The 8721-nt window shown below is 36.2% G+C and overlaps 1 pseudogene; it reads right to left on the bottom strand.

Moving 5' to 3' along the window:
* Window positions 1-456: 456 nt before the first annotated feature.
* Window positions 457-2014, bottom strand: LOC110210202 (non-selective voltage-gated ion channel VDAC3 pseudogene; annotated as a pseudogene).
* Window positions 2015-8721: the final 6707 nt, after the last annotated feature.

Below are 8721 nucleotides of genomic sequence, written 5' to 3'. Positions count from 1 at the left end.
TGATGCTACTTTGCCGTTGAAGAACAAATTTAAAATAGCACTGAAAAACTGAACTAAAATGTGGCACAAACATTGCAACTTCCATGAATACCTTCAAGTATCTCCCTTATAATAGACTGAAAAACCTCTAGACTTCAGCATGGTGGTGCTACAACAATTCTTTGGAAAAATAGAAAGTTCACATTGTTGAAATTTCACGGAAGAATATTAAGGCCAAAACAGAGTGGGTTCATTTCTCTTCATTTGCAGGGACAGATCTGATATTTTACTTAGAAACTATATTAAGCCTCCAATCCAAATCCCCACCCAACCTTGTAACTTGAAGTTTTTTTTTTCCATCAATTAAAACTGAAAGTATCAATTTCACACCTGCTCAGAGTGTCTGAGTATAACCAAGTCCAGTAAGTCTGGCATTATTCATTTTGCCAGATAGAGAAGGTTTTTTTGATCCATCTTTTACTTAGCAGCAATGCCAAAATGGGTGTTGTTACTGCCAGCTGTCCAGGCCAGATTTCTTGACGTTTCAATCTTCTCATTAACCTTTTGGTAGATTGACCCTCCAAATTCAGTGCATCATTCACACGTGTGTGCAGCTGGGTCAACAGCCTTATAACCCAGGGCAAAATTATTCTAAGACAGCTTGGATTTGGCTGTGTCAAAACTCATCTGATAGCTAGCCATCCTTCATAAGTCGACACAGCCCAGCTATAGATGGTGGGTCCAGAGAAATCAGTGTCAACATTTCCACCAAGACTGAAACAGTACCACTAATAGGAGGCCTTTAATTTCCCACTCTTCTTTCCTATGTTTGGTAAAAATATGGTGTCAAGAGTCACCTTTAAATCTTCAACCAATTTATCCTCCATTCTGATTTCTGTCCCCAGGGTACTGTCTCTGTTCCATTTTTGAACAAAGGTAAGCCCCTAGTCACAGATCTTATACTTCATTTCCAAATTGCCCAAAGATTTACCTGTGTCAGTGTATGAATGACCTGATGTAGAAAATTCCACTCCACTGGAAGACTTGGTTCTAAGATCTATTTTAACAATACCAAACCCATATCCTTTGTTGAAGACATCTTTGGCAGCCTTTCCTAGGTCACAGTTAGGTTGATGTGTCACACATTTCTTCTCAAACGGAGCAGCCACTCTCTCTTCTTCACCAGGGCAAAGATGAAGGTCTTCTCCACCCAGTTCTCTAATCTTTAAATGGCCTCTGAGAGGCTCTCTGTCTCTGAATCCTAAAATCTTATGAGTCTCCAAAGTCTGCAGTTTTAGATGAAATTATATTGAATCTAACACTATCTCCAAAACAAAAGTAAAGTTTAAGGGGTCACCATGATAAAAGGCAGAATTTCATCAGCATGCTAAGTAAAATTTAAAGATAGACATAGAAACAAATGAGAATACCCTTGATGTTCTCACCAAATAGCCTTTTTCATGGTCTTACAAAGTAAGATTGCAGAGCTGGACCATAAAGATCATTGATATTTACAGTTTCAGAAGAACCTGGGAAGACTTGTACAGACTGAGACAGAGTGAAGTGACCAGAGCCAGGATGAAAATTTTATAACATCAGACTGTAAAAACAAACAATTTTGAAAATTCGTGAAAGTTCTGATCTTCTATGTCATCTTTCCTTGCCAGGCTGGAAATTCTTCATAGACTATTATCCATTGACTTTTCACCTTAAAAATTCCATCTATTTCATCTCATGATTTCACTAATGCAGATAGAATTCTGTTAATATTGTCTCATCCCATCAAACTTTTATTTTCCTTATCTCTTCTTGAAAATTTACCGTAGAAGCTCCACCCAACATGTTCTGGATCTTCTTTTAATTCCTTGACATTGTAGAGATATGTATGGTGCGCATCGGTCCTTCATTAGTTATCACTTACCGTCACTACATGAGCGATCCATTTCCTCGTAAGGTCATGTTCCTTCTTGATGGACTGCATTAAGCCACTTTTCTTGTGAAATTCTTCCTCAGGAACATTCAACAACCAACTCATGCCGTATGTTTTCATTGATATTAGTGTGTTCAGAATTCTTCACTAAACTTATTGAAATACACATTTCTTTGAACTCATAGGAAAGATTTCAGTGAGCAGTTTCACTATATTGATCCAGAGATGCTCACAGTGTATACTTCTGCAGCTATTAATAAAAAGTCATTTGATGATTACTGGACTGCATAATTATTAGTCAACTAATAATAAGACGATGTGACTTTTCAGCCAGAGAAGAAGGCATGAGATAACTCTAGTGACTTCAATGCCATGAGAATAAATTCTCTTGTTTCCTGGTAGCAAAGAGAGCAAATCTGTTCTTAGGGTGCAAAAGACAACATAATATCCAGGAAATGTATGTGATGTTCCTGGTGTTCTCCACTCTTATCACATCACACATGGGGCATAATGCTTGATTCTATACATTACCTTAAAAAATCATTGCTGCTGGGCACGGTGACATATGAAGGCTGATGGATCTGTGGAGGTTGGGAGTTCCAAGATGCAGAAGATTATGCTGATCAAGGTGCTGCACTAAGTTTAGTATGAATATACAGGGCCAGATAGGTCATGAAGAAGAGTGAATAGCCCCCTCTAGCCTGGGTAAGACAAAGTGATACTGTTTCCAAAGAAACAAACCAGCAACCACAAAAAATATTATGTTGGAAAGTATTTAGTAAGGGAAAACCTGAAGGCTTAAAGGCTTTAAATTCATGCTATATAAGCATAGTTTAAAGCAACTAGACAGTTTTAGCCTGAAGAGAAAAGGTTTTGTCAGGAGTTCTTAGTCTGTGATATGAATCATATATATATATATGTATATATATATGTATATATACATATATATATGTATATCTGTATGAATATAAGTATGTGTGTGTATGTAAAATGTATACACAAAAGTACATGTGTGTATATATACATGTACATATATATATATATATATATACATATATATATGTAGGGAGAGAGAGAGAATACGTGCACATGGTTTTTTAATTAATTTCATTTGTAATGATATACATTTTCTTTATGCATTGAAAAACATTGTCACACTACAAAGGTTAGAAACCTTTGTTTTAGAAAAACGTGTTAGCTATCTTAGGTCATTTGCAGGACTATCATGTTAAAGAGTTATTTTTCTAAGCCCTAGAATATCGAATAAGGAACAAGGAAATTTGTGTAGAGACGAATTTAATACTGGTATCAGGGGAAAAAAGAATCTTCCTGATAATCAAAGCTGTCCAAAAACTGAATGGGCTCTTCAGGAGGTGATCAGTTCCATATTTTGGGATGTCTTCAAGAAAAGGGCTGGATAAGCCATTTGTTAGAAGTGTAGTACTAATATTTCTTTTTCATGTGTTGGGTTGGACTAGATAGCTTTAGAGACACTTAAAGGATTCTGTGGTTTCCATTATGAGGACTTCCCGTGGAAAGAGGATATCTTAAAAAAACAAAACTCCTTACAAGTCAGTCTAACAAGTTTCAGCAATAACATCGGAATAAAGATGATGGAATTTAAAATATTTTTTATGATTATTAATAAACTTTCATTAGTCATTCTTAATGGCTCTAATAATTTGACTTCTGAGGGTTGAGTTCTCTGTGCATAGAAATTTGTATTAGCAGTGAATTCTGAATATTCCGTAATCAATAAGTTTTCTGGTAGTTCCAGATAGAAGGCTTTTGTCTTATCCTGTTTATGTTTTGTTTTTGTTTTTGTTTTTACTTTCCCTATATCTAGGTATCCATGATTTTTTTCAGTTCTTCCAAAAACAGATTGTAGTGTTTCTACTTATTAATAACTTCTTGAATATTTGCAGCTGAAAAAAAATACATTCTCTCATGGCCACATTTTGGTGATGAACTTCTCTGAACTAAGCTATGTGAGTACATTGAGGACAGAATCCCAAGTAACTCTGTAGCCAATCCCAAAGCTTTTTCCAGCTTGATAGAGGGTATGATAGCTGGTGTTCTGGTGCCTTTAGCTTTTGAGGAATCATGGCCACTTCTGGATCACCAGGTGACATTAGAGCAGGACCTTACCCTTAATTACTATAAAAATGAAAAACCACAGAATACATTGGGTTTTTTTATGGTCTGTCAAGTCAATCACCAAGAATTTATTAAATACCTCCTGATGATACAAAGAGAGAAAAGAAAAAGTCTCTGTCCTCAATGAGCTCACATTCTATCTGGAAAAACAAAATTTCTACATATAACCAGATAACTCCATGCTACTTGACATTAGAGTTACTTCAGTGCAAATTGTTTGTATCCCCAAACTTCTGTTCTTCCATGTCTAGAGCCTCTTGAAGCAACTGTATTGAGTTATCAGCAATAAAGAGGCTTACAAAGACAAAGGTCAAGTGGATTAGGGAATAATTCTCTCACTCTGCATAAAGAATACCTTACCACAAATTGATCCTGAAGGATTTTTATAATATTATAAACATCCTGGAGGGACGATGTATGGGATATAGTGAAGAAATATTCTGGGGTTTCGTTTCCTACAGGTTCCTTTTTGGGAACCCTTAGGAAAGTCATTTTACATCCACAGGCCCAAGTTGCCACATCTGTATAATAAGGGCAGTTGAACTAGATAATCTTTAAGTTCTCTCACTTATGACATGCTATAAGCTTTCCACCTATACTTTCAACACTGTCATTGGATATTATCAGTATGTCTTATTTGAACACTTTGACTTTCTATGTGACGATAAAGAAACCTAGATAGACTATTGAAATAATCTGCCATCTGGACCATTTTTCTTGAACATCTACCCCTATCTGTCAAACCTGTATTATAAGAATAATCTTTGAAAAAATCCTATTCTTATCACCCAGCTCTCTTCTTTAAATTGTCAGCTCTTCCAGCTTTTCTGTCTTACCACGTATGAGAGGCAGCATGGTAGAGGTGGGAAGAGGGTTGATTTTGGAGATAGAAAGACCAGGATTCCAGTATTGCCTCTGACTTCATGCCAGTTTGCCTTTAATGTAATGTACTCAATTACTAAAAAGGCCTTCCATGAATTTAAAAAAATATATCCCAGAAAGAATTTTAGGTTTAGCATTTCACAATTTTAAGATTTTCATCCTCAATTGCTCAAATGCAATTAAGAACCAAAAGATAATGATTTTTATTGCATCTGATATTTCTTCTTCAAAAATACTATTAAAAGAAAATGTCTTGTGACCTTGTTTTTCCTCAATAAACTATTAAAATTCATGAGGCCTTCTGATCCTTTATCTAAGATTTTATTTTTTCATGTAGCTGAGATCACGGAATACATTTCTGGAATTTTAGAGTCATAGAATTTTAGAGCTAGAACTATCTTAGAGGTATTCATTTCAACCCCCTGACTTTGCAGGCAAGTAGACTGAGGCCTACAGAGTTCAAATGACTTGCCTGAAATCATTCAGTTAGTGCTGTATTGTTCACATTCCAGAGATCTTTCCATTATAATAAACTTACTATTAACTTTTATATTTGATTGTTTTTATTTTTGAGAGAAAAATGCTCATATCCTGTTGCTTACTGATATAAGACCTGAGCTCCTTTTCACTGCCAGTCATTTGCATTCTAGATTTCAGCACTTGATGCTTTTAGCTATTACTTTGTTCTCTCATATGAAAACATCAAGGTGTAGTAGATGAAGTGCTGGACTTGGTCAGGAAGACTTGTTTTAAAACTCCACATTTGATACTTACTAGTTAAATGAATGTAAGACAGGTCAATTTATCTCTCTGAGTCTCAATTTCTCCATTTGTAAAGTAGAGAGAGTGATACTTGTGATACCCACCTTATAGTATTGCAAAGTTGAAATTAATTGATGTGTGCAAAGCTTTTTACAAACTTTAAAGTGGCATGTTAGTGCCATTAAAAAATTCTTAGAGAACATCCTCCTTAGGCATGAATGCCATGGGGATGGGGTAGGGAGCTTGATTTCTGATCAGGCTCTTTCATAATGAAGGCCAGGAACATTGTAGGATGGTTTACTCATTTTAAAGGAATTTAAGCACCTACTATGTGCCTGACTCTGGAAATACAAATACAAAACTAAATTAACCTCTGCCCTCAGATTTGCACTGATGCAATAAAAACAAATAGCAACTTGAAAAAAATGCCGAGCCTCTGAGTTAGAATATTTGACAGTGAGATCTGCGTAGATTTTCAGTGTGATCTATGTGGTAGATAAAACCACTCGAAAGGAGTACAAATGAGGCGAACTACCTGTTGTGCCATAAGTCTACACCATAAATCCTTTGAAAATCAAATGCAGAAATTCACAGTCCAATTTCTAAAATCAGGAAGGTCTTCATTTAATCCGATTCAAAGGATCATTGCTTGTTTCAGGACTTCAGGGACCTGTAATTTCATTCTTGAGGATATGCTTTTCACCACTGCATACGGAGAATCCAATTTTCCATATGAGATAATTTCCTGATTTGCTGTTAACTGACACCAATCAATCCCCAGTGGCCAGTTTTTTGGTAATGAGCCCTTTTCAACAAATTTAGGCTAGTTTTTGAATAATAGACATAGAAGTTATCCACTGTCTTTTCCTGGACCTGCTGAGAGTCTGGGGGTAAGAAGGTAGCTGTCCACTGACTTACCTTTTGAAAACTTAGATATAGTGCATAGAGGGTGCAGTAATGACCTGTGGATGCAGAAGGATATTGAGAACCACAACATGGGAGTAAAACATTTTTTAACTAGGAATAAGCTCATATTTCCTTTAGTAGGGTCAAGTCCTGGCAAAGACCCTGTGAAATAGAGCTCACAAATCTTCAGGGATTCTTAACTCTTGCCCCCCCCCCTTTTTTTTTGCCTGGACCCTTTTGGCACTCTAATAAAGCCTAATACTAGTGTGGTTTGTAGCCTACATTTATAATTGAAGGAAATTCTCACTTTTAGTTAGAAGCCAGTGATAAGAATGTAATTTTTAAATTCTAATGTAAAGCAAAAAAATAAAGTAAAATAAAACCCTCTCTAGGTTAAGGAGAATTTCTTGACATTGCTACCTGGATCTCAATGACTGTGCATGATGATCCCTTAAAGAGAACACCGTGCAGCTTAGAGAGACAGGTAAGTCTTCAGGCAGGTACAAATAAGAGCACTTCCTCTGTCCGGCTCGTCACGCATATGATCTTTTAGGACAGGGTCGTTTGTGACCATAGATGAAACTGAATGAGTCCTACGTGTTCATAGTCTATTTCTATATAAAATCTCCCCTATCTCATATGGCAGCATTATAGATTTAAAGTTGGTCATTTCATCCACCTCCCTTCAGTTGCAGAGGAGAAAAACTTATGCCCTGAGCAATGGAGTACAATGTCAAAGATCATAAGGGAGGAAACTTCAGATCCAGTATTCAAATTCAGTTCTTCTGATTTCAGATCAAGTGATTTTCCATTGTTCCAAAGAATAAATTCTGTGCCACCATGAAGTATCAGAGGAGCACATTAGTGGAGGCATGTTTTGTATATTGGGTCATAGATGTATGCCTGGAAGAGACCTTGATGCCTAATAGGATTTACTTCCAAAAACACTTAGTAAAGACAGAAAGTATTATCTTCCTAAATTTAAAAAGGATATGGCATTTTCACTGCACTTTTTTTAAGGTTAGAATGAAAAACAGTTAAAACATTGGGGTAAAGAAAATATATATATAAAGTGTACAATAATAGTAGAACCTACTTCACAAGGTTGTTGTAAGGATCAAATGAGATAGATGGATAGATAGATAAATAAATAGATAGATGATAGCTAGCTAGATATATGGATAAATGTTGTTGTTGTTCAGACATATCCAACTCTTCATGACCCCATTTGGGGTTTTCTTTGCAGAGATACTGGACTGATCTGTAATTTCCTTCTCCAGCTCATTTTACAGATAAGGAAACAGAGGCAAGCAGGGTTAGGGGACTTACCCAGGATCACATAGCTAGTAAATGTCTGAGGCTAGGTTTCCAATCATGAAGAAGAGTCCTCCTGACTCTAGGCCTGTCACTCCATCCGCTGTACCACCTAGCTGCCTTCAGATGGATAGATACATAATACAAAAATAGATACGTAGAAGGAGAGAGAGACAAACAGATGGGTAAATGGGTAACTAGATGGATAGATATATAGATAGAAGACAACGTGCTTTAAAAATATTAAACACTAAATAAATATTAGTTATTATTGTTTGAATTTCCAGTTTCACATTCTTGTACATACTATCATCTGTTTGTAGTTTTTAATTCTTTTTTTAAGATATCGATACAGACATGCATATCAACAGCACGGTTGTGTTTACTTACAGAATGGCACCTGTTCCTTACTCTCAACCTACTATCTTTCCTGGATATGGACACGGGAGATGAAAAACAAATTTAGACCAAACAATGAGCATGATCACTAATTCACTCACCTATAAGCCAAAATCTAGCTCAATTCCTGGTCATTTAGAGCCAAAAGAAAGAGGGCAAAAGTCATCAGCCAGAGACAATGATCTATCTTCTTCCTTTAAAAAAATAGAATTTTGAAAGACAGGTGTACTAGAAATCACTTTTCCCTTCATCATCAGTTTCCTGTTCCACTCCATTAGAAGTAGCAGATGACACTGAAAGGTCTCAATGTTCTTCCATCTATCGAATCTGACAGAATCAATATCAGATACAGGGGAACCGGTAGCACTTGGAGAGGCCAGAAAGGAAGAAGG

The sequence above is a fragment of the Phascolarctos cinereus genome, unplaced genomic scaffold, assembly GCF_003287225.1.
Source record: "Phascolarctos cinereus isolate Bilbo 61053 unplaced genomic scaffold, phaCin_HiC Scaffold_7;HRSCAF=346, whole genome shotgun sequence".
Classification (NCBI taxonomy): Eukaryota; Metazoa; Chordata; class Mammalia; order Diprotodontia; family Phascolarctidae; genus Phascolarctos; species Phascolarctos cinereus.
This window is presented reverse-complemented; position numbering and strand designations above follow the sequence as displayed.